This window comes from Ambystoma mexicanum, chromosome 9 (assembly GCF_040938575.1).
Source record: "Ambystoma mexicanum isolate Mex_15411 chromosome 9, UKY_AmexF1_1, whole genome shotgun sequence".
Lineage (NCBI taxonomy): Eukaryota > Metazoa > Chordata > Amphibia > Caudata > Ambystomatidae > Ambystoma > Ambystoma mexicanum.
The window spans coordinates 376,986,182-377,013,556 of NC_090931.1; positions in this window are offsets into that span (position 1 = coordinate 376,986,182).

The window sequence follows — 27,375 nt, forward strand, 5'->3', positions numbered from 1 at the left end:
ACTAGGAGGCCGGCTGAGCTTGATCTTAGGGTACGAGAGGGGTGATAGGGTTTTAGCTTGTCTTGAAGATATTGAGGTCCGGTTTTATGCAGTGCTCGATGGGAGATGCATAAGGTTTTGAAAGTCACCCTTCGGGCTACTCGGGGCCAGTGCAGCTTCTTAAGGGCTGGGGAGATGTGGTCCCTTGGGCCGAGCGCAAGTAGCAATTTGGCAGCCACATTTTGTGCCCTTTGGAGTTTATTCAGTTGGTACGCGTGGACTCCGAAGTATAGGGGGTTTGCGTAGTCCAGTCTTGATATAACGATTGATTGGACTGGAGAGAGTCTGTTGGGAAAGGAGAGATATGGAAAGATGCGCCTAAGGGTTTTAAGGTGGTAGTGGCAGGACTTTGAGACGTTGTTGACTTGGGGCGAGAGTGTTAGATCAGAGTCAAAGGTGAATCCAAGATTTTTCACTTAGTTGGAGGGGGTCGGTGAGTTGCCCATGGCGGATGGCCAGGGTAGCGGGTGCGGAAGAAGTTCTGAGTTGCCACATACCATGATTTCTGTTTTGGTGGGGTTTACCAAGAGGTGGCTTTGGGACATCCAGAGTTCTATGTCAAGGAGGCAGGAGGCCAGGTCAGGTCAGGAGTTGGGTTTCGAGTTCAGGAGTTTTAGAATTAGTTGAGTGTCGTCGGTGTATTTGTAGCACAGGATGTTGTGTGAACGAATTATCGTTGGGAGGGTGATCAAGTAGAGATTGAATAGGAGGGCGTATAGGCATGCTCCTTGTGGGACTCCTGTGTCGACTGGTCTGGCTTGGGAGGTATAGGTGGAGAGTATCGTTATTTGGTACCTATCTTTGAGAAATTAAGCTATCCATTTAAGAGCGGTTCCACGGATTCCTAGGAAGTGGAGGCGGTCTAGGAGGATTGAGTGATTGTGTCAAAGGCGGCGGATAGGTCAAGAAGGATTAGTGCGGCGCATCCCGCGGAGTCTGCTGTCATTTTAAGGTCATCCCAGATTGAGGTTAGAGTGGTTTCAGTTCCGTGACAGGCTCTGAAACCTGATTGTGCGGGATCAAGGAGGTTGTTGGCTTCGACAAAGGCATTTAGTTGGGAGTAGGCGGTTCGGTCAATGAGTTTGGCAAGGAACCTGGTGTTTGAGATGGGGCGGTAGTTTTTGGGCTCGAGAGGGTCGAGCAAAGGTTTTTTAATTAGAGGTTTGACATGAATCGTTTTGAATGCGTTGGGAAAGATACCAGAGGATAAGGAGGCATTTATGATGGATCTCGCGTGTCCTCCTGCGCAGGTGGAAGCGAAAATTTCTTTGAGGGTTGTGGCTGGGCAAGGGTCCAGCGGAGAGCCAGATGGTTTGCGGGCAGATAGAAGTTTGAGAAATTGCTCTGGAGATATTGGACTAAAGGATTCGAACGTTGGTCGGGTAGTGGTAGCAGCCGATGGACTGGGCGGTGTGGGGGGAGTATTGTCTGGTGGATGTAAGAGAACTAGTTTGGTGGCTAGAGTATTTGTTCTTTCGAGAGCTGTGGTGTAAAAGTGGAGGGAGAGTGAGTCGCACAGTGATTGGAAGGGGGTCGTGATGGTCGTGGTGCAAGCGGGTTTGGTGAATTCAGAGATGATTTTGTGGAGTTCTTTGCTTGGATTTTTGCAGTTTAGGATTCGGGAGTTGTAGTGGGCTTTTTTTGCTTTCCGGATTTCGGCCTTGTACTGACAGAGGTGTCGGGCCAAGGAGGCCTTGCTCTCCTGGGTTTTGTTATTCTGCCATTTGCGTTCTAGGTATTTATATAGTTGTTTAGTGGTCTTCGACTCCAGAGTGAACCATCGGGGGAAAAAGCCAAGGCGTGTTGATGGTTTGCAAGAGGGTGTGAGCCGTATCAGAGATGCGTTGAGCCACGAGTCAAAGGCGTCAGGGGTTAGTTGTTTATTGAGTTGGCAGGTAGGTGGTGGAGAATGGAGGAGGGCGTCGGCTAGGTCCGATTATTAGTTTTTTCTAGCATTTGCGTAGATTCGGATTCGAATACGAGAAGGGGGTCAGGTGAGCGAATGGTGAAAGAGAGAATGAAGTGATCGGACCAGATGATAGGGGTGGGTGGGTTTAAATGAATCCGGGTATTGGAACTAAAGATGGCATCAAGAGTGTGTCCTTTGTAGTGAGTCGGGCCATTTATGTGGGGTTGGAGGTTCATCGCGTCTAAACCGTCAACCAGAGAGTGTGTCATAGGGTTGGTGGGGATGTCAAGCCATATGTTGAAGTCTCCAAGAAGGGTGAGATTGGGATGGTTTAGTTGAAGGGTGGCAACAGAGTCGCAGAGGTTGTTTGAGAATTGTCTATCGTAGCCAGGGGGTCTGTAGATAATTAGGAAGCTATGTGAGAGCGATGGGGAGAGGGATAGTTTAACGAGGAGAGATTTGCAGGAAGGAATGGAAGGTTGGTTGTCGATGATTGAGGCGAGGAAAAGAGACATGAAGACGAATGCTACTCCCCTCCTCTAGAGGGACGGTTCAGTGGGATGAGGGAGTAGTCAGGGGAGAAGGCTTCATTGGCGATTGGGGCGAAGTCGTCCGCGAACCAAGTTTCAGTGATGAAAACCAGGTCTGGTTTGTCAGAGGCGAGGAGGTCAAAGATGCAGTGTCAATTTTTTGCTACGGATCGGGCATTGAATAGGATGCAGTTCACATCGACAGGCGAGGATGGTCTCGGAGCTGGAGCGGAAGGGGGTTTTTGGCGGAGAGAGTGGAAGTTGGAGAGGGAGCGGGGTAGTGTGGGTGATGATCGTTGGGAATAGTGGGCGCGCTGACAAATTGGTGCGCTTCGGGCCGGATTGGGTGATTGCATGTGTTAGGATGATTGGGTTTGGCTCGGGGGATTTGAAGGTGGATTGTGGGCGGTTAGGAGTTTCAGTTGCAGTTGATGAGAAGTCGAGGGAGAGGGAAAGAGTGAAGCCATGGGGGAAGGAGGTGATTGGGGGAAAGAGGAGGTGGGTTGAGACAGGGGAGGCAAAGAGTGTTGAGAGATTGAGGGGGACCAAGTACGTTTCCTCTTTAGTTTCTTTGTTGCGATTGGAGTGTTAGAGAGGGTAGGGGGGTCAGAGGGGGAGAGGGATGCGGCTTCGGTTCTTGCTAGGGCTAGGCATGCAGTTTTTAGGGAGGGGAAAGGGTGTGGTCGGTGGTGGAAGGTGGCGGGGGTTTGTGGGCAAGGCGGGGGGTGGATGGTTGCAGGGCGGGATATCCCTGGTATGTTAGTGAGAGGAACGGGCATGGTTATCCTTGGCTGGTCGGTGGTGGTGTTCAGGGGAGGAGTGGTCTTAGGGTGGATGTTTGCAGGGCGGGATGTCCCTGGTATGATAGTGAGGGGAGCGGGCATGGTTATCCTTGGTAGGTCGGTGGTGGGGTTTGGGGGAGGAGTGGTCTTAGGGTGGTTGGCACACCATCGTGCCCCTCAGGCTTGCTGTTTGGAGAGGGGAATGGTAGGGAATGCGAAGGAGGGTGGGTTGATTTGGGAAGGGGGGGCGGGACGGGAGGGAAGGCAGATCGGGAAGTAGGGGTGGTCCATGGTGCTCGTTTCCAACAAACTTTGGTGGAGTGGGTGCACTCATACTTAGTAGCTGTTAGGTGTAGTTTCAAGTGCGACTTATAGTTTATTGGACTATATAAATTCGGTGATATCACTGGCTGAGAGTGAACTTGATTTCAGGGTTCCACGAAGCCGGGTGATATTATTCACTTATTCTAGGTTGTAGTGAACTATTTGTACTAGCTTGCAGATATTAGGCCGTTTTGAAGTGTAGCTAGCCGTTAGGAAATACTAATTAGGCATACTGACATGTGTTAGGTTGTTCGCGAACACTTCGTCATTTTCGGGAATCTCTTCGATTTCGGGCAGCTGTTCTTTTTGCTGGGTTCTTAGCCCAGGAGACAGCACAGTTTGTAATAAAGTGTTGTCTGAAATGGCCTGTGTGGATTCTTGTCGATTATTCATTGTGAGTGGTGTACCGGCGACATTTGTATCACTCGATGTTTGCGCCGGCTTATTAACAGGTAGACTCTGCGGCGTTAGAATTACCGAACCTTGTCATCTTGTTCCGACAAAGGCAAAGGAGTCTCTACATGTTGTTCGGCTTGGTTCAACAATGGGGGTGGAGTCGTTACTCGTTGTTCGATTTGTTTTGCTGGAGCACAGAAGGCTTGGATGTCTTGGTTTGGCTGCGGTGTTCTGGCAACCGCGGTAAGAGTTATTGAGTTTACGAGTCGCCATACGTTTATTCTTTGCTGATGCTGAACTCGCTTTAACCGAGGGAGAATTTTTTCATCGGTGTAAGCGGGAAATCGCGCAGATCAGGCATGTCAGATTGTGTATGAACGCATGCAAATTAAAATTAAAATACAGCATACTAGCTTTGTGAACAATACACTCTTATAATGCAAATAGTGATGTTAGTTTAAACACAAAAAGAGTGAAAATAGATAAATAAATAATCCTCTCTAGCCCACTGCACCGCAGCTCTGCGGATAAACGGCCAAGCGGTACTTGAGGGTACTTGCTGGGTGCGTGTGTGCGGTGCGTGCGGCCGTCCGGTTTTATACACGCCTTTGACGCAAAGCCTAAACAGAGTAAAGGAGTGTAATTAGACGAGATATAGATTACGCACTTAGTGTTTATATTTTCTTGACATTAATCACCTTCTGGAAGTAGAAGTCCACAAAGTAAACAGTATCAAAAGTCCAATGAAACAGTAGAAAGGTGCAGTTTTGCTTTTCTTTTCTAAGAGACGCCAAGGGAGAGTGGCCAAGCGGTACTTGAGGGTACTTGCTGGGTACGCGCGTGCGGTGCGTGCAGCCGTTCTGTTTTATACACGCCTTTGACGCAAAGCCTAAACAGAGTAAAGGAGTGTAATTAGACGAGATATAGATTACGCACTTAGTGTTTATATTTTCTTGACATTAATCACCTTCTGAAAGTAGAAGTCCACAAAGTAAACGGTGTCAAAAGTCCAATGAAACAGTAGAAAGGTGCAGTTTTGCTTTGCTTAAGGAGCGCGGCCAAGCGGTACTTGAGGGTACTTGCTGGGTGCGCGCACCATCCTATTTTATACACGCCTTTGACGCAAAGCCTTCTGGAAGTAGAAGTCCAAAAAGTAAACGGTGTCAAAACTCCAATGAAACAGTAGAAAGGTGCAGTTTTGCTTCGCTTTTCTTAGGGACGCCAACGGAGAGCGGCCAAGCGGTACTTTAGGGTACTTGCTGGGTGCCTTTATATTTGATTCTCACAAGAATGTTTGTGAACATACTATTTATGTATTATTTATTAAACAAATAAATAAAATATATTTTTTTAAATAAATCTGTGGTTTGCGGTCACGAAGCAAGGGTGAGTATCTGATTCTCATATTTGTCACATGACTTTCTTAGAGATCCTGTCTTCAATCCAGGTTGGGCTTTCCCTCTTGGCCACGTACTGCGCTGGGACTTCCACTACAGGCATGGATCTGCGGTTTTCATAGCAGTCTAACTGGAATTAGTTTCTGTCATTCATCAGCTGTCTGAGTGTGCTGTAACTTTCTAAGCCAGCTATGGATTCTCTGGTGGCACTATAGAAATGTGAAGGAGACACAAGGGCTTTTGATCTCTGTTACCTGCTTTGGGAGGACAGGAAGAGCTCTAGGGGATGTCCCATTTGCCAACTTCAGGGACTGCATCACATAATGGGTGGCTCACTCCACCTGCTCAGAGTTCTTTAGGATCCAGATTCTGGTGTGGCCACAGTGACCTTGCCACAGTACTAATAAAATGCAGCACACTGATCTGTTTTGTTTTATCCAGTAGTTAGGGGCATTACAGTATGTAAGCCATGTTTGCAAAAAACAAGAAACAAGTGAGCACAGTTCAGAGGACATGAATTCTCAATTACGGTGCAGAATCCAGAGTTCAGGTCCTTTTCATACCGGAAGTGCCGAGATGTGACCTGACAACCGGCTGATAGACGTCTCACACAGTGCAGTTGGGGGTAAAACATGAGAAGCTCGATCAAAGCTCCAGGTGGGGCTGCGGTGAGAGAGTGTTCGACACTGCCTCTAAGTCTGCAATGCTCCATTTGAGCCAATGGTAGCTTTTGAGACAGGCAACCTCGCCACAGTCTTCCGGTGTTATCCTGCTGTCCCGCTACCCAGTTGTCGTTGTTGAATGAGCAGACGCTGTTTGCGGCTCGAAAGGAGGCCAGATTGCAACTTGTCCAGCCCTTCAGTCGTTGGTCAAGAGCTAGTTAACCAACACTGGCGAGGACGCATACCCCGCCTAACCTTTGCCTTTCGTTTGGTATAGTGGCTGTTTCCTGGATGGTATGAATGTCCCGCAGATTCCAAGGCCTGTGCAATGTGCGTTTTTTTGGTGTTACTACAAGACGAACATTTTATTGGGAGAAGTTTGTCATCCCCTTGATCAAGTAAAGGTGGACGTACTGGACCAGTGTTCAAGTCTTCAGCGAAACTGCTCTAGGGTTCAAAAAACCACCACAAAAAGACATGTGGCTCTTTGAAGTTAGATGATATAGTGCACTGTTTTCAACAGACAGTCCCTGATGAATTTCCAGACAATAATTCAACAATGAATAGGAAAGAAATATGTTGGAAGATAGTTTGTTTTTATATACTAGAGTGAATGGATTCACTTGAGCATGGATGGTATGATTGATGTGAATTCTCAGAATAATAGATTGTATGCACAGCACATGACACTTTAGCAAATTTAGTGGCAAGAAGAAAAAAAGCTTTTTTGCAGGTGTTGATTACACACTGTTTGTCCCCGTGCACTGTTATCCTTTTAACACATTTATTTATACTAAGTTGAAAATAGGCGCATGCCCTGTTTCCTATTTTTTAAGACTTTATGGTAAAAAATAAAAGATGTATTTTGTATTTAATTAAGTAGACTGGTGGATTTAATTTGCCAGTTTGGCTAATGAAACTCTCCCCCTAAAACAGAGTTATTTTCTCTCACCCACAAAGTTTTGTTGTCTTTTGTTAAAGGATCATAAACCTATTTGAGGGCTCGTTTGTGGGGTTGTTCCCTCTTTGCCAGTTTTGGTAGTTGTTGTTCCTCTTCTAATTAACGGCATGGTCCGGTAAAAAATGTTATTGTCCCTACGGGTCGGCCATGTTTTTTTAAGCCTAAGTGGCTCGATTTTAGAAAAATGTCCTATGGACCTTACCCGCGTTTTCGTCCATTAAAAGCACGCGAAAACAGGCACCAAGGAGCTGCCATTTTGTGATAATCCTATCATTTCCCCCATCGCCCTGGCTGACCTGCTTCTGCGGCACTAAATCAAATCCCCCACCCCTGAGCCTGTCATCAGCAGACTCGTTCCGCCCATTTCCCAACACCAAAGCACGTCTCGTGTCAACAATCGCTGCGCCTCAGCTAATGACGTGTCGCCATGGAAATGGCAGGACGCCTCTTTCCTCAATAAGTATAAACAGACCGTTTCACAACACACAGCAGCAGATTTTCGATTCGATTCCTCTCTCTGTGTTACTTTGAGTATTCTATGACTCGTTTCTGTGCTCTGGCCAGCTACCTTCGCCGCTTGTAGCCCGTGTGAACAGATACCAGTACCATCGCTATAACTTATTTTAGTTTGTTTACCACACAATGGCTACAATAATGCCCTACATGTACGAGCCCGAGTATACCGAGGAGGAACTACTGGAAAGGGAAACACGTGAAAACGATGGGGATTTGGACAACAGTTGGGAGGACGATTCAACAGATGAAGAGCCTGGGCCTAGTCGCATGGACGGCGTCTCCACCTGGTGCACATGCAATCGGTGCGAGCTAATGCCAACCGAGGACGAGAACTGATGCTGCCGAGAAAACTCAGGATGCCTGGCCTACATTTCGGAAGGCGAGCCACGACCGCAATGCATCACCGAGCTGCCAGACTTCAGGGCAGCCTGCCTCACACGGTCCGTGTTGAGAATAATGATGGTGCTTATGCACGAACTTCGCGCAACTGTTCGTCCTCGTAATCCGAGTAACGAGTAAATATACTCTGCTTGTCATGCCACTCCTATTTCATGGTCTTCTACTATATCCAAAATTATATATTCATATCATAGTAACGCATGAAAGTCGTTCAATTGTGTGCACTTTCTAGATAGCATTTGTCCGTGCAGAATGCCATTAGTTACAAGAATTGTCATTGACAACAAACGTTAATTAAACTTATCTTGGTCATTTAAAAACAGTTTGTTTGATTCCTTTTCACAGGTGGTACAGGCTGGTGGCCTATCGTTCCTTTACATGGTGGCTTCACGGGAGGCTTGGACACCGCGTTCGAAGAGTGATACCCGCCTGTGCCGTTCATGCCATACGAGAAACGTTCCCGAGTGACAGCGGTCAGTACATGGGATTTTCTCTCGCTGTGCTGCAACCTGACCTGTATAATCTTTAAAGTCTTGTATTTTTGTTTCATGAAAATACGATACAAAATAAAACACCACATATATTTTAACAACGGTTGTTTCGATTTTTTAAAAGAATCAAGTGTGTCTCCATTCAAGGATGGACGTCAGACATCTGTGCTCCAAATGGGTGAAGGTCTGGTCGCTGTGAAGCAGGGTGGTCACTATCTAAGCTAACATAAAATATTCTCGATAATGCATGCACTAAATAACACTTGTTCAAAGTCTTTCAGTAGGTTATGTCTCTATAAAAGTCACACATATATCTATACTAACAATTAACATTGGATTATACAGGCCTTCAACCAAAGTTATCACATAAGGGCAAGGGGTGAACCCACTACTGGAGGCACTTGGTCCGAGTTTCTACTGAGAATTAAAGCATGAGAGGGGCCATCGAGAGGGGCCTGATGGCCCCTCGCTCCCACACACTTATCTGCACGCCACCGGCCCATCCATCCACCCCCCCCTATCAAAGGCAGTTCGCACCCGGGGTTGAGTGCTGCCATGGTGTGCTGTCAGGGGCGCAAACGGCCAAGGTGCCAAACACCATGTACACTTCAAAAGGTATCCCACGCCCAGGGGCAATTGCTAACATGGCCTCCTCAGACCCCGTTCTCCAGGCAGGCCTCCCCTGAAGCAGGCCGCCTCCCTGCAATCCACATAAGTGTGTCTCCACTCAAGACTCTTCCTGTGCCTTATCTGCACAACCAAGGCCCATCCATCCCACCCCCCCTCTATCAAAGGCGGTTCACGCCAGTGGATGCGCGCTGTCAGGGGTGCGAAAGGCCAAGGTGCCAAACACCATGTACACTTCAAAAGGTATCCCACGCCCAGGGGCAACTGCTAACATGGCCTCCTCAGGCCCTGTGTCTCCAGGCAGGCCTCCCCTGAAGCAGGCCGCCCCCCTGCAATCCACATAAGTGTGTCTCCACTCAAGAGTCTTCCTGTGCCTTATCTGCACGCCCAAGGCCCATCCATCCTACCCCCCTCTATCAAAGGCGGTTCGCGCCAGTGGATGCGCGCTGTCAGGGGCGCGAAAGGCCAAGGTGCCAAACACCATGTACACTTCAAAAGGTATCCCACGCCCAGGGGCAATTGCTAACATGGCCTCCTCAGACCCTGTGTCTCCAGGCAGGCCTCCCTTGAAGCAGGCCACCCCCCTGCAATCCACATAAGTGTGTCTCCACTCAAGAGTCTTCCTGTGCCTTATCTGCACGCCCCAGACCCATCCATCCCACCCCCCCTCTATCAAAGGCGGTTCGCGCCAGTGGATGCGCGCTGTCAGGGGCGCAAACGGCCAAGGTGCCAAACACCATGTACACTTCAAAAGGTATCCCACGCCCAGGGGCAATTGCTAACATGGCCTCCTCAGACCCCGTGTCTCAGGGCAGGCCTCCCCTGAAGCAGGCCGCCCCCCCTGCAATCCACATAAGTGTGTCTCCACTCAAGAGTCTTCCTGTGCCTTATCTGCACGCCCCAGGCCCATCCATCCCACCCCCCTCTATCAAAGGCGGTTTGCGCCAGTGGATGCACGCTGTCAGGGGCGCAAACGGCCAAGGTGCCAAACACCATGTACACTTCAAAAGGTATCCCACGCCCAGGGGCAATTGCTAACATGGCCTCCTCAGACCCCGTGTCTCCAGGCAGGCCTCCCCTGAAGCAGGCCGGCCCCCTAATACCACGACATACACACGTCATTCATTCACAAACACACCCCTGTTTCTAATACTTTATAAACCACTTGATATGTCTCATGAGAACATCTTTGTGCTTTGCAAGTCAACCCCTGAACGTGCTACCTGGCAACCACTGAGATCTATGCTAATCTGCTCGTCGTCGTGCTATCCGTGAACTTCTGTGACCGCTTCGAGCAAACCCATCAGTGTGCTACCTGTGGCCATCCACCTATTCTCCTGCAACATACTGCTCTGCTTGCTGAATCCAACTGTTTGTTGGTCAAGGTAAGGCCATGTATCTTAGTCATATTTCGCTGATTTTTAAATTTTTATCTGTTTGCGAGTAGAGTACCCAATAGTGCTATGTTCATTGGTCTCATTGCTATTGACTTGAGTTTCCATTGTTATGCTATCAATAGATCTATTTATTTTCATCTGTGTCAATTGTCATCGAATTGCATCCTTTGAGGGTCCAGTCTATAATGTAAGCATGTTTCCTTCTCGTGCAAGACAGAACATCCAAGGGACGAGTCACATGTTCAGAGTTTAGTCACATCATTTATACATTTCTGCAGAAGACCAGAACAGGATAGAAGGACAAACGAGGTCAACAGGAGTCGGACAACTGTGAGTGTTACTCAATTACCCTACTATGGCGGCTAAAACAAATATAAAGATATTGACCTGGAATGTGAGGGGTCTGGGTTCATACCTACGCCGGAATAGAGTCAAGTCCTATTTGAACAGAAAGAGAGTACAGATAGTGTTACTGCAAGAGACACACTGCACGGCTGAATCCCTAGCGAGGCTAAGTGAACACTGGGGAGGCCAGGGGGTCGGAACTTCGTACTCTAAGTATGCAAAAGGGGTATATGCTTGGTTTCACCCACAACTCCCTTTCCAGGTAACTAAGTCCGAGTCAGACCCAGAGGGAAGGTTTGTAATACTATGGGGCAGGCTAGAACAAACAGATATTTGCATAGTGAACTCTTACCTCCCCAACACTAACATCCCATCGCACCTAAACTCCATGTACGCCAAGATTGCGCCATATAGGCATGAAATCCTTTTTTGGGGGGGAGACTTCAACTGTGTCCACGACCCGATACTTGATAGGTCCCTCCCGCATCCAAAAGGGCCCTCAGCGGCTACAACAGCCCTCTCCCTATTAGTCGATAGGTTACACTTGGCAGATACCTGGAGAGAGTGTCACCCTGACGCCCGAGGGTACTCATATTTCTCCTCTCCGCACGGTCTCCACACCAGACTGGACTATGTTTTCGTAAGCAACGAACATCTGCCACAAATAGAAGAAGCCCAATACCTGGGCAGAACCATTTCCGACCACTCGCCACTCCTGGTGGGTTGGAATCACACTGGCCCCAGACCTCCTATTCCAATGTGGAGAATGCCGATAGACGCTCTGGGAGACCCGACATTTAGGGAAGACCTGCACGAATTCATAGAATGCTTCATAGAAAGAAACACCGGAAGCGTAGACCGCTTAAGCACAATGTGGGACGCCCTAAAAGTAGTGACGAGAGGGGAAATAATAGCAAAGGCAGGGGGCATTAAGAGACAACTCAGGGGCGAGCTGATCCACTGGGAGCAGCAAATAGAACAATTGGAAGCAGCCCCGGTTGCCACAGAACAAAGGGAGGACAACCTCAAACTACTTAGAACTAACTCTACCTTAGCATGGAATAGGCTCGCCAAATTTGATTATGCCACCAAAACTAATAGAATACACACGGAGGCGGACAAACCAGGCAGAATGCTAGCCTGGCTCTGCAAGAAAGAACACCCCAGGCACACAATCACTGTGGTACAAACCGAAGAGGGGGGGGTAGCACAGACACAGCAAGCCATAAACGATACCTTTAAGGGCTTCTATGAACGCCTTTACTCTCATAGTGACCAGATCCCCCTAGAGAAAATCATGGACACCCTTGAAGAGATAGGACTCCCCAGGATGCCCCCAGAGCAATCGGAGGCCCTAGATGCAGATATCACAACTGAGGATATCACAGAAGCCATTAGATCACTAGCCACTTGCAAGACGCCTGGGAGCGATGGTCTGCCCACGGAGTTTTATAAGGCGTATGAGCCCACACTAACGCCCCTGCTACACGAGGTCTTTCAAGAAGCACACGAGACAGGGATATTACCAGATAGCATGAGAGAGACCCTCCTGATCCCGATTATTAAGCCTAATAAACCCCCTGACAGATGTGACTCTTACCGTCCGATAGCAATGCTTAACTACGATGCGAAAATCCTGACAACGGTGTTAGCAAATAGACTGGCTAGAGTTATAGGGGAAGTAGTACACGAAGACCAATGCGGCTTTATACCAGCCCGAAACACAACCATGAATTTGCGCAGAGTGCAGCATGTCATCGCCCAAACTGAAGCTTGCACAGAAGCATACGCACTGCTGTCCCTGGACGCCATCAAGGCGTTCGATTCGATCTTTTGGGAGTGGCTATTGGCGGTTCTAGAGGGGTTCGGCTTCGGCCCGAGGTTCATTAGGTGGATCAAGATATTATACACGAAACCTAGAGCCAGAGTAAAAACTGGGAAGCATGTATCGGAGGTCTGGAACATATGCAGAGGAACCAGACAGGGTTGTCCCCTCTCTCCCATGCTCTACGTACTAGGCCTAGAACCCATTGCTATCTACTTTCGAAAGCAATTTTTTGATGCTGGGGTCCGGCTGGGAGACACTGACCACATTATCTCTCTCTATGCGGACGATGTTCTATTATTTGTTAGGGACCCATACTACAATGTGCCCACGATGCTAGATGTCCTAGACAATTTCGCGAAGGTTTCCGGAATAAAATTCAGCAGAGCTAAATCCTGCCTCTTCCCCCTGGCAAATCTTAAGGGAAAGCAAGCATCGGAGCTTCCTTCGGTGGGAATACGGTGGGAACACACCTCGTTCAAATACTTAGGCATACACATAATGCATTCCCCGGAACAAATGCACGAGCGCAACACTAAGGCTGCTCTCCCGACCTTGAGGAAATCTACGGCTTTCTGGGCGAAACTCCCCCTATCCATGATGGGCAGGGCCTCCATAACTAAAATGATTGTCCTTCCTAGATTCTTGTATGGATTTCAGAACGTACACTTCTACATCAAAGCGCCCTTCTTTCGCCTACTGGAAAGTATGCTGAGAGACTTCTTGTGGGGGAAGGGAAGACGTAAGATAGCGCTTACCACGTTGTCATTACCGTATACTCAGGGGGGAATCCAACTCCCAAACTTTGAAAAATACTATCTGGCAGCGCAGCTTAGCTTTGTCACCAAGTGGCTAGCAGACGATGCCACATCGGAGACGCCACTCCTGCAGCCACTGGTCTCCCCGTTGTACATGAAAGAACTTCCCTGGGCCCCCACCCACCTGATAAGAAATGCCCCCCTAATGGTCACCCTTGGACGCAAAATCTGGCATAGGACTGAATCCCTCGCCCATGTTAAACACCAATACTCCCCGAACATACCGCTTGTCTCGGACCTATGCAAATCCCCCGCGGACCTGCAACACCTCAGGCACTGGGAACAGAAGGGGATATACTCATGGGGGGACTTATACACGGAGGGGGAGTTCAAAGAATTTGAAACGCTTCAAGAACAAAATGAGGTCCACACAGGCCAGTTTCTGTGGTATCAAAAATTAAGATCCACGACACGTGCCAGATGGTCGACATGGCCAGAGGAACCAGACACAAACCCCCTGATTACGTTACTGTATGAGCTGGGAGAGGGAGGGAGACCATTGTGTCAGATCTATAGCCACCTAAATGACACCCCCAACCCACGCAGTGCTGGACTCAAATCCAGATGGGAAGCAGACATAGGCCGAGAATTAACAGATGGGGAATGGGAAAGGGCTCTGACATTTCCTAAAACAGTATCCAGAAATCATAGGTTTAGACAAATACAATTGAATCTTCTGCATCGGACATACCTAACCCCATCCAGGCTGGCCAAACTCCATAAAACTCAGAGCTCCAAATGCACCTGGTGCGAAATGGACAATGCGGACCTGCTCCACGCATTCTGGCGGTGTGCCAGGACACAATCCCTGTGGTCTTTAATACAGCAGACAAGTGAAAATCTAGGGCTGACCAGATACGAATGGACTCCTGCGGAGTGCCTACTCGGCACTTACCCCAGACCAGCAAAGCTAAAGCACCTTGTTAGATTAATGGACATTATGTGTATTCTGGCTAAGAGGACAATTGCTATGACCTGGAAGAAACCATCGGGACCACAACAGAAAATCTGGCACAGAGAACTGAAACGATGGGTGCTGGCAGAAACGAGAGCCTGGGAAGAGAGTGTGGCTAGATCCACAGATGCCTCGAGTATGACTTTAGACGCCTGGAAGGGACTCACAGACCCCTTGTTCTACCCCTCCGATGATAAGCCCCCATGAACCAGCACAAACCCACAGTAAGAAGACCCACGGATAGAACTGGAGTCCTCGGGGCAGCCCAATCATAACCTCATGCGAGCCCTGCCATGGGAAGTTTCCCCCCCCTGAAAGTCCTAATCCCCCCCTGTGCCCCCACTCAGCACTGGCCTCTCAAGAAACAAACATTTGGAGATAGTTAAAGTTTCTATGTTAAGTTGTAAATGTTAATAATCCGAGACGCAATGTGATTTATTGTTTGATGGCAGTAATGGTAATTTTCCTATGTTTGTAACAAATAACAAATGCCAATAAATAGATTTGAAAATAAAAAATTATAAATTTCTGCAACTTATGCAAATACTAAGCTGCAAATGATGAACTGGTATAGTTCCTGCGACCAAAACAAACCTTGCATTGATCATTGTATGATTCATTTACTTTTGTATCAAATCTTTATTCATGAATATTGTATAATAATGTCGATATTTACTTTTCAGAATTATCAACAATGCCTGCCTGTTCGATTAGCGGTTGCCCTTCGAAGACCCATGCGAAATCTGAAGGCACTACAATGCATGTATTCCCTAAAACTGTTGATTGAATAAGAGAATGGGTCAGACATTGCGGACATCCACTGGATGAGCTGGAAAGTAGAGTCCAACAAATCTTACAGGACAAGAGGGGTGATCGATATCGCATCTGCAGTCGGCACTTTTCCTCGGACATGTACGCCACATCTTGGGTAACAAAGAAGAATAAACGGCGAACGACACGGAAATTGCTCGCAAACGCTATTCCCACTCTATTCGTCCACATTCCGCCACTGGTGAGTCAAGTGTCCGGATTTAGCTTTAGGCCTTGTGGTAGTGTGTAGGTAGCCGAATGGATTAATTGATATTTTAGGTGTTGTATCCCTTGTAATACTTTCGATATTGATATGAGTGTATAGCTTTTTGAATAATGACATTTATCAATAAATTCTTTTTCGATTTCATAACCCACAAATGAAATGTATATATATGGGAACAGGGAACTGTGCTATATTGCGCATTTTTCAAGTATTCTGTCGCCTTACAAGGCTATTTTTAATATTGGCATTTCATTATCATTCAATAATTTACCTTTACAACTTCTTGACTATCCCTTGAATCTGAAGCAAGAACATTCTACATCCTTGACGTGGTCGCAGTTATCAACCACTTCTAGCGCGTATCAGGTAATCTTACTAGGCTATCCTCTACAGACTTGTTTTATGCATGTCAAGTAATAGTTTTATTCTATCGTGTAATTATTTTACCAAATGTTTGGTTAGTGCTTTCCAATTGATATACACCTTAGTTATCGTCCACTGGTGTTTGTTTTCAGTTATAATTAGTGTTATCCATTCTAATGCAAGTACTGTCTTTCAGGGAGATGCTGAAGCGTCCGCCACATCTACAACATTTCTAGATGTTCTTCACCAGCAGGAGGTATGGATACTGACAGCTCCATCGAGCGTCATCATCAGAGCTGTAATACTTGTCGTTTGATTGTTCTACACAATGTTTCATTCGTGGTTAGCCATTGATATGTACCTGTGCTTTCGACCCCAAGTGTGTGTTATGTTTTCAATATTGTAATCCTTACTAATGCGAGTACTATGTTTCAGGAAGTTGATGGAGCGTCAACCCGTGCACTTGATGCGGAGCCTGACATTCAAGTAATTCCAGGGGAAGTGGAAGCGGGACCTTGCGTATACGAATCGGCGCAACAGCTTTCGGAAGTGCGTACTACATTTGCAACATCCATAGATATTCTTCAGAAGCACGAGGTATGGATACTGACAGCTCCATCATGTGTGATCATATAACGTGATTCCATTTGCTATACTTTCTTCCCTATTAACGCAAGTGCTGTGTTTCAGGGAGACGGCGGAGCTTCCACTACAATCACAACATCCCATTTAGATGATGCAGATGTAAATAAATCGGAGAAATAAGTCGATGAAATGTGATCATATTTAGATTTTCCTTGATTCTTTTAGACAATGCATCATTTGTGGTTATCTCTTTATATGTACCTGTGCGTTCAACCCCAAGTTTGTGTTATGTTTCCAATATTGAAAACCATACTAATGCAAGTACTGTGTTTCAGGGAGACGACGGAGCTTCCACTACAATCACAACATCCCATTTAGATGATGCAGATGTAAAGGAATCGGAGAAATAAGTCAATGAAATCTGCATATTTAGATTTTCCTTGATTGTTTTAGTGTACTGTGTTTCAGGGAGATGCTGATGCCTCCTCTCCAATACAACCATTCATGGCAGTCCATGCAGAGCCAGAGGTATGGATACTGACAGTTCCATCGAAATAGATCATCACAGGTCGAATAGTTGTCGTTTGATTGTTCTACACAATGTTTAAATCGTGTTTGGCTATTGAGATGTACCTGTGTGTTTGTCCTCACTTGTGTTTTATGCTAACAATATTTTTATACATAGTAATGAAAGTACTATGTTTCAGGGAGTCGATGGAGCCTCATTCCGTGCTGTCTATGCGGATACAGAAAATATAGTCGTTGCAGCGCAAGAGGAAGGGAGGACATGAGGAAACGAATCGGAGCTACAGCGTGCAGATGTTGAAGGTTGAGTCAAAAAAGTTGCAAAGAAAAGAACCCAAAAAAGGTTAGTTACAAACAGTTCATAACTTTAAAAAAATGTTTATGCTGGGGACTATTTTATGTTTTTTTCCAGTCAATTGGACTACACTTTATCTTGTGTTTAAACTGAACATCCCTTTCCCAATCTCTCCTCTAGTTACCCGTGGGTGTCAGAACTATACATAAACAGACAGTGAAGCGAATGAGAGATGTTGCTTGCCAGACCATGTACACTATGCAGGAACTATTAATTGAGGCGCGGCGTGTTCAGGCTCGAGATGCTCTTGTCCAATGGCCAGAAAATGAATTGATTGTGTCCGGAGAATACAGCAAAGTTGCATTGGACTATTGCTACAGTGCGACCGCAACACCGCAAGAAGATGATATTGCAGATCAATTCACACAATCTACACCCGCCAAAAGAATGCCACCCAAAAACCTGGCGACATTGTTGTGTTCTCCCATCAATGTTGAAGTAACAGATGTCGAAATGACAGAGAATGAACCAGCAGCAGCATCCACCGACGCATCAGAACTTGATGTCAGCGATATTTCCTTCCAAAGTGTTGAAATCTCCGCAACGTCACAGGCCGCAACAACGTTGACGCCGGATGACAGTCTAATGAAAGAGAGCAAATACATTGTATTCGACAGTTGTTTGATGGATATTATAAGTATGCTGAAATGTGGGCATTCCGTTAGAGGGAAAGTATGTGGGAAGCCATTGATTAATGTGACTCGTCAAAAAAAAGGCAGTAACGTCAAAATAAATGCCGCCTGTAGATTAAATCATATGTTCTCATGGTCTGCGCAACCGATGCTGGGGAAAATCCCAGCAGGCAATCTACTGTGTGCAGCTGCATCACTTTTTAGTGGCTCCAGTTTTAGAAAGTTAGAGGCTTTCTTTCAGTTTGTGGGACTCCATTTCATTTCTAAAACGCAGTACTACATATACCAACGTGATTATCTGTTTCCGGCCATTAGTGATGCTTGGAAAATTGAACAATTGTCTCTAGCAAGTACATTCGAAGGGAAACGATTCAGGCTAGCCGGCGATGGACAGTGCGACAGCCCTGGATTTTCTGCCAAGTACTGCACCTACCACTTTCAGGACATGGATAGTAAGAAAATTGTAAGTTCGGTGGTCGTGCAGGTAACACAATGTACATCCTCAGTGGCCATGGAGAAACTAGGATTTATAAAATCAGTGGAATATCTACAATCAAGGGGAATGCACATCGACCTCATAGCCACGGACAGACACGTTTCAATTGCCAAGACAATGAGAGAGCAGTTCCCGCTTATTAATCATCAATTTGACGTATGGCATCTTGCTAAATCAATCAGTAAGAAAATCTCGGCTGCAGGAAAAAAAAAGGTTTTGAAAGTATTTTACAGTGGTCCCAGTATTTCAGCAACCATCTTTGGTGGAGCTCAAAAACTTGTGAAGGGTCAGTGGAAATACTACTTGAAAAATGGCGGTCACTGATGCACCACTGTACCAACGTTCACCGCTGGTCAGAAAACCTACATTTCAACCAATGTGAACATGACCCTTTGTCCCCAGAGGAGGCAAGGAAGAAGAAGTGGTTGATTCCATCTTCACCAACACACAAAGCCATTGAGAAGATTGTTTTTGACACAACTCTATCAAGAGATTTGAGAGGACTGACAGAATTCTGTCACACAGGAGGTTTGGAGGTGTTCCACAATATGTGCCTAAAGTACAGGCCAAAGCACTTACATTTTAGCTTTCGGGCATGAAACATCGCACTCTACTAGCGGTCTTGGCCCATAACAACAATGTCGGATGTGAACAATCTAGGACTAGGGGTAACGTAAGGATGCCTCGCTACACTAAGTCCTTTTCAAAACGAAGTAAGCAATGGGTGATCAAACCAGTCTATGATGAAATGCAGTTCGACTTTGTGAAAGGGCTTATTGTTGCTGTGTTAGAGAAGCACAAATATGGAATTTTGGACGTTTCTGTGCAGAGCAGAGATCCATTGCCACCGAACATTGCAACTGTGCCATGTCCACCCAAAGGAGAGCTGGTTGTGAAGTACAAATCCCGGTTCAAATAATTGCAACACGATTGTCTTTTTGTAAATAAATGTTATTGTACAGTGTACCTGTAACCCTGACCCCTACCTTCACCATCATGGGTGGCTAACAAGCTGGGTGTCATCTTTGAATTCTCTCTCTATTCACCTCATATTGCTGACCATGTCTATATGTGTATGTATATATTTTTCTCATGTCTCATCTCATGTAAATGTAAATGCTGAGCACGGTTAACGGAGGGGAGGCTTGCGTATTGCAAATAATAATACAAACAAACAATAAATCTCACTTTTAACTCAACTCCTCTGGTACTTTATACTTTACCTGACCTTCCGCCAAAAGTTAAATGTCTCCATAGTTATGATTCTTTGGGGCTGCAAAGCTCGCAGACAACGGGGACAAAATTGGGGGCCTTAGAACGCGCCAAGCGGGCCGTGGCATTTGGGAGAGAAGCCAGTTCGCATTTGCACATTGAGGCGCACTACATAGATGGATTCGAAACTTCAAGTTCTCACAGATGCCTTTACTATGGGATGTTGCAAATAAAGAATGCGAAGGTCAGCGGCTTTGATTTTCAGCTCGCGGCCAGAAGAGGCCCACAAGTCGCACTGGAAGTATGAGGTTCTATTGTTTTTTGACCTTGAGACAGGGACCAATGCCGAAAGAACTTCATTTGAAGGGGGTGCGCAATAACGTAAGAGACGATAAGGCAGAACATTCTGAAACTAGACCGAGTTTCATGTTCAGCATACGAAAAATCGTTGTCAAGAGCACAGTCGGATTTACAGACTGCAATACGCAGAGACACAATGGAAATTTCAAATATAATGTGAGTACATCTTTAGACACTTTTATACCGGAATGAAGAATTAATGAATGGATGCATGAATAAATGAAGAGCTAGGAAAAGCAAGGAAAACGTGTTCGTGGTGGGCACATGGGCATGCAGGTGCACAGGTCTCACCGATCTCGGTCCTTGGCCCAGTCACTCTTCCTTGCACTGCCTACCTGCACTACGGGACTGTCTCTGTATCCTTCAGCCCCTTCTCCTGGCACTTACCTTGCACTTGCCACCAGCTGGCCCTATTATTTATCTTGTATTCTACTAACCATATACAGCACTATACAGCACTTTTCCCCCCTCTCCCCTTCCCCGATCTGAATGACACCTGGCCTAGTAGGATCGTTGTTTGTCTCCCCTTGTTTCCTCCCTGCCTCGTCGCGCCTTGAAACACTTGTGTATAGGCGCGTTACAAATGCCATATCATATATCATATCATTCCACATGCATGTAGACAAACAGTCGTTTCTCATTGTGTGGTGGCCTCGATTTATTTCGTTACCTTTCGCATTGATTTTAGAGCCGAACATACTCCATTGAACTATCCTTGCAAGCAAATAGTTTCTGATCGGCCGTAATAAATAAAATGAGTAATATTAAGATCGGCTGGCGAGACTAATTATAATTTTTTTGTTTTCATAACAGGTATTTGCTCCCGTTCTGCTACTGTCATCGGTTTGAGACACCGGCAGACGGATTCTTCAATAGACACCTGCAGCTTTGTGTGAACAACTGGAGCACGTTAACCATATTATGGGACGATCGCCAAGGGCCCACATGCCCTTACGCTGTACTAGTGGCTAGAAGCAACATATCAACCTTTACGGTGGACTAGTGCCTAGTCGATGGAACAGCCTTGCGGTTCACCGTGCTTCCAAAGTGCTTCTTTTAACGAAAACCATCACCCTGTGTGACTCACGAAAAACTTTCACGGTTTTGTGGATACAGATAAAAGAAAATAAATGGCTTTCGGAGTTCATATGGCAATTGCTGAATATTCTCTAAACATTTAATGTCAAATAAATGTACTTTACCAAATGTACTTTACCGTGTTGCTGTTTGATTTTAAAGTACAGTTTCATATTCCGAATTGTGGCGCGCTGTGTTGTGAGATGGTCTGTGTTGGTTTCCGGGTTCTGTGTGGAGTCGCGTAGAAGACGACTGGGCGTTTGCCTACGCAGCACAGTAACGTCACAGAGAGGGGCGGGGAATTATGAATGTTTTGATAATGTCAGGCTCAGGGGCGGGGGATTTGATTTAGTGCTGCAGAAGCAGGTCAGCCAGGGCGATGGGGGAAATTATAGGATTATCACAAAATGGCAGCTCCCTGGTGCCTGTTTTCACGTGTGTTTAATGGACGAAAACTCAGGTAAGGTCCATAGGAAATTTTTCTAAAATCGAGTCACTTAGGCTTAAAAAAACATGGCCGACCCGTAGGGACAATAACATTTTTTACCGGACCATGCCTTTAAGGCATATGGTGTAATGAGCATTGTTCTATCAATTATTGACAGACAGAGGCACCGACCTTTGGTTTTCCCAGAGGGGAGACAGGAGAGGGGTGGCAGCAACAAAAAAACCCTGTCCCATTCTAAGTATGGAGAATTTCATCAATATAGTGTTACCCCGGGGGTGCCCAGGCCCCGCAGCACCCATGCGGTGCCCCTGTCGACAGACAAGGTCTCTCTCTAACATGTAACTGTTTTAACAAATTTGTGCGCTTGCACCGAAGTACGGCTCTCTGAAATCCCAACCCATCGAATCCCACCAACCGAACCCCTCTCCTGTGATCCGACTCACCAAAGTCGTTTTTCTTGACCCACCTGCCGTCCCCACTCTATGCTGTAATGGGTGATATGGTGGCTGCTCTGGATCACCGGGCAGCCCCAGACACATGTCGGGAGCACCCGACGGGTACCTGTGGGCGGCGATCACGCCGCAGATGATGTCGTGGGGATCACCCCACGAGCTCCAGATCACTGGAGGGCCTCCGGTGGCTGGGGGCACCCAGCACACGACGGCCCCAGCTCTGGGGGAACCCAGGCCGGGGTCGCCTCCAACGGCTATGCTCACATGGCCCACAAACAGTGGAGGTTGGCGTTGCCCAGAAGGGGCGCCGGCCTCGTGGTGAGCCCGGTCTTTGGGCCTACACCACTCGGTGTTGTGCCAGGCAGGCACACAAAGGACGACACCGGAGCCAGGATAGAGTGTGACTGCCGAGCCGGAAGCGGCTCGGTACTTTTATTATGTTGGTCACGTGGTGCACAAGCACTCCAGAGAGCTGCAACCCTCTGCTTACCGGACCTCCGATCGCATTGAGTCCTCCAACAGGATGGCCCCGCAGCTCTACGCCTGATGGGCACTTAGGGCTATGTGTTACCCAGGCCAGTCCTTGTGCGGCAGCCCCGCCACCCTGTTCGCTCCAGGAGCGGATCTTCCTTTCCTTCCAGCTGGCCGATTCTGGGCAGACCACGATCCCTGCCACAGTAGTATTGCGGGTCACTAGAGGCCCCAGTGTCCTTTGTTGCAGCCCATCAGAGACACAGGGCTGAACGGGGCACTCACCCCTCTGCCACATCTCGGGCAGGTTCCTGCACATGTCACCACGAGGCTGGTGGCCACATGGAGGCACCCGCTGTGCAATGCGGGTCCAGGCACACCTTGAACCGGCCGACTCTTCCTCCGGCCGGGCAGTCCTCCAGCTGCAGGAACACCGTTGCTTGGAGGCCATGCCCCTCCTTTCAGGTCGCCACTCAGGTCGGGGTTTTTCTATTTTTTTTCTTTCCAGAGACCCAGGTGGTAATGGGCCGGCTTCTTGCTCCCTTCTCAGGGCCACTGCTGGCCCGGGCTGTGTGGGCCACACCCACCTCCTTTGATCTTGTAGAGCCCACTGCAGGGCTCGGTCACCTTTATTTCCCTTTTCTTCTTCGTTTTGTTTGTTTCTAGCTCCGGTCGTAGCATTTTCCATGTTTTCATTTTTTTTTTCTTTTAAACGCTCCGGTGTGGAGCAATTTTCCTCTTTTCATTTACTTTCACCACTGCGGGCCGGGTTGTTTAGGCCACGCCTCCTCGTTGCGTGTCATTTGTTTCTTTTTTTTCCTTTTCAAAACACTCCGGTGCAGAGCGATTTTCCTCATTTTTAATTTTTTTTTTACCGCGGCAGGCCCAGGGTTTTTGGGGGCTGCTGCGGACTTCCTTCTGAATCGCAGACGTGGGCCCACCTTCTGTTGGGGGGGCAGGCAGCTCACCTCTGTGTTGCGGTTGGGGGAGGGGCCGCCGGTCTTCTCCTCTGTCCGCTCCTCGGAGCGAGCGCTACATTGTCCTTGCGGGCCCAGCTGGTGTTGGGCCCGCCTCCTTTCCTTTCTCGCGGCGACGTTAGCCGCTTCTCCCCTCCGCGGGTCACGGATGGGGGAGGGGCAGTGCCTCCACGTTGCGGCCAATGCCGCGGGCACTCTCGCTCTCCATGGGGAGGGGAAACGGCACCCCCCCTCCTGTCGGTGTTGATGGGGGCAGACCCTCCTCCTCATGCGGCCGACGCCGCCCATGAGTCGGAGCCGCCTCAGCTGTTCGGCGGCCCCCCAGTAGCAGAAGACACGCTCCTTCTTCCACACGGGGGGGGGGACAGCCGCGCATCCCACAGGGCCACAAACTTTCCTCCATTAGGCGCAGCTGCCGACTTGTTCCGTCTCCCACGGGGGACGGGGCAGCTCGCCAGCCTTCCTCCATTGCGGGCCCAGTTGGAGATGGGCCCGTGTTAGGTATGGGTCCACGCAGTGATATATGTATACAGAAGTCCTTTATTAAGTATCATTCAAGGACAGCAGGTACCCCTTCAAGAGGCAGACTCCAACTGACCAACCTTAGAATACACAGTGAAACTAAACACTCCAAATAGAACTACATGACATCACAATGTTACTCTTATTGCTGAAACGTATTGTAATGTAAATGTGGCACAATAATAACACAGGGAAGATTCACCTTAACACATCTCCTCCCTTCATTTTGTGGCAGATTTAACCCAGGTAATAATCATTCAACCTGACCGGTTTGTTCCTGACCCTGTTCGCATTCAAGCTGGTGTTGTTACTGGAGGCTGTACTCACATTCGGTTCACACATATGTTCTTCCTCTCCATTCCCAAATGAAACTTGCTCCTCTCTGGTTCCCTCACCAGCTTCACTGTCCACCATATTGCACTTAACCAATTTGGCCATCGACAAACATTCTCCACCCTCCATGATTACGACATTCCCCCTGATCACAGCAATTTTCTTGGGTCCAATAAACTTGCTCACAATACATTTGGGAGAAGCCCTGGGATTCTTAACATAAACCCAGTCCCCCACTGACCATTGCATCTCCTTGGCACCCCTTTTTGTGTCAAACCTCTCTTTGTATTCATCTTGAGCCTCTCTAATGAGATCCATGATCCTTTCCCTGTTGACATGTACGCTCCTCGCTAAATCCAACCAACCCGGACACAACTTTGTCCCTGGTTGTCTGCCTTTGAGGGACATGAAAGGTGAAATGCCGGTAACAGTGTGTGGAGTCACGCAATAGTTCCAGACCATCTCCCTGAGAACTGTCTGCCACCTTAAACCTGAAGCCATGGCTAACTGCAATCCCCCCTTTAGGAATCTATTTGCTCTCTCGACCAGACCATTCGCTCTGGGCTGGTACAGTGCTGTTCTGTAGTGCTTGATACCAAACCTCTTGAGAAACTCCACCATCCTATCCGAACAGAATTGTACCCCATTATCTGAAACAAGTTCTGAGGGGAAACCCTCCCTGTAAAAAACGTCCTCAAAAAAATGTATCATTTGTGAAGTGGTTGCTTCTCTAATGGCTTTCCACTCAACCCATTTCGAATGATAATCCACCAGGACAATAAGATATTTAACATCCTCTCCTAGTTCCTGTATGGGCCCCATTAAATCCACTGCCAATTTCTTCCATGGCTCTCTTGTAACGCTCACAGGTCTTAAGGGAGCTTCCTTGATAATCTTACTCTTGTCACTTCTTTCACATTCTTTACAGCTCCTCACACACTTCTCTACCTGACCGTCAATCCCTGGCCACCAAAAGAATTGCCTGATATGCCTTTTAGTACCTCCCATGCCTAGATGGCCTTGGTGAGCTATGTCCACTAATTTGGGCCTGATGTCACATGGAGGTACTATTTTCATTCCTTTTCTGAGTTGAGACCCATCCTCTGACATGCTCAACTCCTCTTTAATATAGTAATAAACATCATATTTCTTTTCAATGAGATCTTTTCTGGGCCAACCTGTTTTGGTCCACAATTTGACTTGCCCCAAGGCCTCATCCATCACATCAGCAGACTGTCACTCCTCTTTGCTTATGGCATTGTGTACTAATGCACAAATACCCACAGTACCATCTGCACTTACATCCTTGAAACTCTCGTTCTGTGCAGGCAGTCTAGAAAGACAATCAGCAATCACATTTTCTCCCCCAGGTATATACACCATTCTAAAGTCATATGCTAACAAGTCAATCATCCAACGAGATATTCTAGGTGAACCTTTAGTCCATTCCGCACTGCCCAGTAGCTGAACTAAGGGCTTGTGATCAGTCTTTACAACAAACGACTGACCCCATAGAAAAAGTTTTAAATGAGCAACAGCCCATGATACGGCTAGAGCCTCTCTCTCCACCACGGAATAATTGCTCTCCGCCCCCCTCAGAGGTCGGGAGGCAAAAGCTATGACATGTTCAATGTTGCCATCATATTGAAAAAGAGCAGCACCCAGACCTAACGTGCTTGCATCTACAGCCAGCACAGTTCGTCTGCCAGACACAAACCCTCCTAATGAGGGTGCCTTCACAATGCTATCTTTAATCTTACTAAAGGCATTTTGACATTCTTTCGACCACACATATTTGGTGCCCTTTTTCAATAGATCTCTCAAAGGAGACGACATTGCAGAGAAACCATCAACAAACTTGTGGTAGTACTCCGCCAATCCCATGAACAAGCGTAGTTGCTCCTTGTCAAGAGGTTGGGGAGCACTCACAATGCTATCCACTAAAGACTTCCCGGGAGCAATACCATTGCAGGAGATTTTATGCCCCAAGTAATCCACTTCCGTAACAGCAATTTTCCATTTCTCCCTCTGTACAGTCAGACCCGCTTCTTTGAGTCTGACTAACACTGACCTAAGTATCTTATCATGTTCAGGACCATCATTTGCAAATATCAGAATGTCATCTTGAAATACCGTTACTTTCTCAAGGCCCTTCAATACCGTTTCTATCACTCTCTGAAATACGGATGCCGCAGAGGCTAAACCAAAGGGCATCCGGTTATACTGGAAAACACCCTCAGGAGTGATGAATGCAGTCAAGTGTTGACATTCTTTAGACAACGCAACCTGATGATAGGCAGCAGAGAGATCTATTATGGAAAATAACTTGGGTTCTCCTAGAGTGGACAAAACTTCTGAGATATTCGGTAATGGGTGTCTCTCGACCACTATGTTCTGATTGAGGCTGCGTAGGTCGACACACAATCTCATCTTACCATTGGCCTTAGTAACCAAAACAACTGGAGACAACCATTCCGTAGCTACAACAGGTTCAATCACCCCTTTGTCAACCAAGCTGTTTAGCTCCTCTTTAAGTTGTGCTCTCATCTTCAGTGGTACCTGTCGTACCTTGTGTACCACTGGTTGGGCATTGTTCTTAAGTCTGATGTGATGTTCAAACTCTTTAAGCCTTCCCAGACTCTCAGAAAACACCTGTGGTAATTCCTTGGTCCAAGAGTCCCCCAACTCAGCAATGGTGACAGGATCCGGTGCATTGGCTTGTACCCTTAAACCCAGCTTCCTCTGCTCCTCCCAGCCTAGCAGAGAGGTCCCTTTTTCCGCCACAAGGATCGTGGCTTGGCATATTCTTTCCTTGTATATAATTTCTGCCAGAAATTCACCCAGTATATTTATGTCGGAGTCTGCATATCCACACACCCTGACATTGGTAGGCCGTATAATAGTACTGCTCTTCCCCAGAATGTTTGTCAATGTGTCTTGGGATATAATGGTCCAGGGGGAACAAGTATCAACTTTCATTTTGAGCTCAATTCCATCCACTTGAAACTTGTCCACGGGACCTTTGGTCATCCCAGACATCTCTGAAATCTCGAATATGTGTCTTGGGGTGAATTCTTGAGTGCTGGACACTTCTTGGATGTTGTAACCCTTTCCGATGCCGTCTTCATTATTGTTCATTGGCCTGAAGTCGATACTAT